Source organism: Apium graveolens, chromosome 2 (assembly GCF_009905375.1).
Source record: "Apium graveolens cultivar Ventura chromosome 2, ASM990537v1, whole genome shotgun sequence".
Classification (NCBI taxonomy): Eukaryota; Viridiplantae; Streptophyta; class Magnoliopsida; order Apiales; family Apiaceae; genus Apium; species Apium graveolens.
Window position 1 is genome coordinate 163,310,723 of NC_133648.1, and position 5,180 is coordinate 163,315,902.

Genomic DNA, 5,180 nt, shown 5'->3' on the forward strand with positions numbered 1-5,180 from the left:
TCCTTTCACAGAATTAGGTGGTGGAAGATTTTCAATGACTCCCACCTTGGCCTTGTCCACCTCCAGACCCTTGTTAGAGACCTTATGCCCAAGAATAATGCCTTCACGCACCATAAAATGACATTTCTCCCAATTGAGCCCCAAATTAGTTTCCACGCACCTTTTGAGTACGGCGCGCAGATTATTCAAACATTCATCATATGAATGTCCAAAGACGGAGAAGTCGTCCATGAACACTTCGACATTATTTCCAATCATGTCAGAGAATATAGCCATCATACATCTCTGAAAAGTGGCCGGGGCGCCACATAACCCAAACGAAACTCTGCGAAAAGCAAACGTGCCAAATGGACAAGTGAAGGTAGTCTTTTCCTGATCCTCTGGTGCAATACAAATCTGATTATACCCTGAATAACCATCCAGAAGACAAAAATACTCATGACCCGCCAACCTGTCAAGCATCTGATCAATAAATGGAAGAGGGAAGTGATCCTTCCTTGTGGCTTTGTTCAATTTCCTATAATCCATGCATACTCTCCATCCTGTAACTGTTCGAGTGGGGATTAGCTCATTCTTTTCATTTGCTACCACAGTGATACCTCCTTTCTTAGGTACACATTGTACGGGGCTTACCCACGAGCTGTCATAAATAGGATAAATGATGCCTGCATCCAGCCATTTCAGAATTTCTTTCTTCACCACCTCCTTCATAATAGGATTCAGTCTTCGCTGCTGTTCCACAGTCGGCTTACTACCTTCCTCTAGCAGAATTTTATACATACAATATGAAGGACTTATCCCCTTGATGTCTGCTATGGTCCATCCAATAGCCGATTTGAATTCTCTCAAAATCCTTAAGAGCTTGTCTTCCTCACTACCTGAAAGGTCAGATGAAATAATAACAGGTAAAGTAGATGCATCACCTAAAAAAGCATACCTCAAGTGTTCAGGTAATGGCTTGAGCTCCAAGGCAGGTGCTTCCTCTATTGATGGTTTAAGCTTTTCTTCAGCATTCTTGAGGTCAGAAGTACCAAGAGATTCAAACGGCATGTCCAGCTTTCACTTCCAGGGAGAAGCGTTCAGATATTGTAATTGCTCGTTGCCATCTTCATCATTGCTGTCAAAATCCCCCACTAAGGCCTTTTCCAATGCATCAGACATTAGCATGCGATCGAGTTCCGAAGTAACCGCAGAATCAATCACATCCACTTTAAAGCACTCCTCATCTTCTGTAGGGAATTTCATTGCCTTGAATACGTTGAAGGTCACATCTTGATCTTGTACCCGCATAGTAAGTTCACCTTTTTGTACATCTATCAAGGTACGACCAGTAGCCAATTATAGAGACATGTATGTGGGTTTTGGATCAGGCAGATCCAGCTTTTTAAAGATCGACAACGGCATCAGATTAATGTTTGCTCCCAAATCACAAAGGCACTTGTCAAAAGTCAAATTGCCAATGGTGCAAGGAATGGTGAAGCTACCTGGATCTTTCAGTTTCGGTGGTAACTTTTGCTGTAGAACAGCGCTGCATTCTTCCATGAGAGCAACGGTTTCAAGGTCATCCAGTTTCACCTTCCTTGAAAGAATACTCTTCATAAACTTCGCATAACTAGGCATTTGCTCCAGAGCCTCAGCAAAAGGTATATTGATGTGAAGTTTCTTGAACACCTCCAGAAACTTACCGAACTGTCTATCCAGCCTTTATTGCTGCAATCTCTTAGGAAAAGGTGGTGGAGGATAGAGCTGTTTCTCCCCTGTATTAGCCTCAGGCAGAGTGTGTTCAACAGTAGTCTTCCTCGGTTCTGCCGCTTTCTCCTTTTGCTTAGCTTCTTCATCTCTAATTTCAGCTTCTCCTTCTTTTGCCTTTTCAGCATCAACAACTTTTCCAGACCTTAAGGTAATAGCCTTGACTTGCTCTTTAGCTTCCTTCCTGCCTGGTACTTCCGTGTCACTGGGAAGAGTGCCAGGTTGATGATTGAGCACTGCATTGGCTAATTGACCGATTTGATTTTCCAAGGTTTTGATAGAAACCGCCTGACTCTTGCATAACAGCTTAAGTTCCTCAAAATCAGCACTAGTAGGTGCAGCTGTACTTCCCTGTTGAGGATATGATTTCCTTGTAGCATACTGATGTGGTTGCTGGAATCCAGGTGGGTTAAACTGTTTACTCACTCCTTGCTGATATGGTGGATGAATAGCATTCTGATTATTCCCCCAGCTGAAATTTGGATGATTTCTGTTATTAGGATGATAGGTCGCTGGCACAGGCTGCTGTTGTCGCTGATAATTATTCACATACTGAACAGATTCGTTGACAAGAGAACACTGATCTGTAGCATGAGAACCTGCACAAAGCTCACAAACCATAGCTATTTGATTAACTCCATATGTAGCCAGAGAATCAACCTTCATTGATAGCGCTTGAAGCTGGGCTGCAATAGCGGTGGCTGCATCAACTTCCAGAATACCTGCTACCTTACCTGACGTCATCCTCTGAGTTGGGTTTTGATGCTCATTTGCAGCCATAGTCTCTATAAGATTATACGCCTCAGTATAGCTTTTAGCCCATAAGGCGCCTCCAACTGCTGCATCGAGCATGGGCCGAGATTGGGCCCCCAAACCATTATAGAAACCAGTGATCACCATCCAATCAGGCATTCCATGATGTGGACATTTTCTCAACATTTCCTTGTAGCGTTCCCAAGCCTCGCACATAGATTCTGTAGGTTGCTGCGCAAACTGAGTAAGAGCACTCCTCATAGCAGCAGTCTTTGCCATTGGATAAAACTTCACCAGAAACTTTTACGCAAGATCTTGCCACATAGTGATGGACCCAGCTGGTTCAGAATGTAACCAGTCTTTAGCCTTGTCCCTCAGTGAGAATGGGAAAAGCCTCAACTTGATAGCCTCATCAGTCACACCATTATACTTAAAATGCTGCAAATCTCGACAAAATTCCTTATGTGCATGTTGGGGTCTTCAGTCGCCGCTCCTCCAAAAGAAACATAATTCTGCATCATCTGAATAGTGACCGGCTTGATTTCAAAGGTGTTAGCTTGAATAGCCGGATGAAGAATGCTTGACTGAATGTCATCAATTTTTGGCCGAGAAAAATCCATAAGAGCTGGATCAGCTTGAACAATACGATCACCCATGTTTACTGGTTCTTTCCGCTTAGTTCCTGAATCCGAATCTTCAAAATCTAACTTCTCCGGAATATCAAGAACTTCGTCTGTCTCCTCAGCTGTATCTAAGTAACTACTACGTCCTAATCACTGAGTCCTAATGACCAATGATGGTAAGTACATAAACTAAACAAATACGCCGAGTCCCCGGCAGCGGCACCAAAAACTTGTTAGAGCGAAAACACACGCTAATATTCACGCAAGTATACGCGTTCGCAAGTAATATAGAAAACTTTCTAGTTCGTTCCCACAGAGACTCAGACTAATTTATTGTCTAATTAAACTCACTCACCAATGTATGATTACTTCTCAATGTTAAGACACTAACACTTAGAATTGTTGACTAAATATTAACTACAATTATCTACTTAATTAATCACTTAATTAACACTTCAAATTATCAATAATAAAACACTCATGAGATCACAACTTCATTACTACTTTCTTCAATAGTCATTGTTATTACCTTTAGCATGTGACAGTGATGATATTAATCGAATAACACAAAACTGATAAAAGCCAACTTTCATTGTACTAATACCATTCTACCAACATCCACAATTAAGATAGAAGTTGAATAGTCATCAATTATGTTGAGTTCCTATATGTCTACAGAAATTGACAACACAACGATTTAAGCACAAGTTATTCCTTTTGATTACATAGGGCAAATAAAACTGTTAGAGTTACCCACTAATCATGCACAACGTACATGAACCTATGCTAGCATGGCAAGTTCTAGATCTCAAGATCCACCGTCGCTTCACAAGAGATTAACACCCTATCTTATATGTTCGCGACACACATAAGACGAATACGCACAACCAAAACTAGATATCATACAATCATCACACACTAAAGTATTAAATAATTAACTAAAGAATTCCATAATAAATCCGTTGCAACCCCATGATCACGATTAGCCCATAATAGCACTTATCGTCATCATGGGTTCATATGAAATCATGATAAACAAACACAAGAAAATATAACTAAACTAATTATATTAAATCAGAGTACGTCACAAGAGTAAATAGGTTCAAGGTAAGAAAACTAGCATCCAACGTTACAACGAAACAAGAATCACAAGAAAATATGCTTCTTCTTCGTTGCTGTGCACTAAACGGTCTTCTTCCTTATCTCCTTCGCTCCTTGCGTAATACCACGATCCTCTCTCTTGAAAACGTCTCCAAATCTACTTAAATAATAGTCCCATAAAACTCAGATTACATAGAAGTGGAAGCCAAACAGAAATAGAAGTCCTAAAATAAACTATTTTTTTCCCGACCCTGCGCGGCCGCTCAGCATAGCTGAGCGGGCGCTCAGGACCCTTCTGGAAAATTCCTGAGTTCGCTTCGTTCCTTCGCCGTAATCTGCCCATTTCTTCCCTCTCTCAATGATGAACACATGCCAAGGCTTATTCTTGATGATTACTCCCCCGAAATGCAACTAATACCCTAAAATGCATAAACACTAGAAAAACGCATCAAATACACAAAATACTTGATTTCAAGACACCAATTTAAGCCATTTTAAGACGTTCTAAGTGGTATAAAATGCCACTTATCAATTCTCTTAAGTCACTCGAGTACCCTCGGCTCCACCATTTTTAATAAATTAACCATTAAGGTTTTTAAGGCGATTCTTTCGCGAGTACCTTACCAACTGCCTAATCCACTTTACATAAATGTTTCATACCCCAATTAGTCATTTAATGTCCTTAACCAAGGTTTCAAAGTAAGGCGAGGGGTAATGGTTCGGTCGCGAAATGCCGTTACTTAAAACGGTCGTTTCTCCTAAAACGTACATCGGATTCAAACGAACCACATATCAAAACGAAGCTCGTAACATGAACTATCTAATCATGGAAATGGTCAAAACCTAACAGGGAGTTCTCGGGTCCTGATGTTAAGAGCAAAAACAGTCTAAAGTAAATCGGACATTACGACGGCTCTGTTTACGCGATTTCCCAAATTTTTACCATTCCGAATC

General features: G+C 40.9%; 1 non-coding gene across 1 annotated transcript; it reads left to right on the forward strand.

The window, feature by feature from the left end:
* Window positions 1–2,659: 2,659 nt before the first annotated feature.
* Window positions 2,660–2,766, forward strand: LOC141709531 (small nucleolar RNA R71). Its single transcript, XR_012570102.1, has one exon. It is a non-coding gene; the product is annotated as a small nucleolar RNA R71 (small nucleolar RNA).
* Window positions 2,767–5,180: the final 2,414 nt, after the last annotated feature.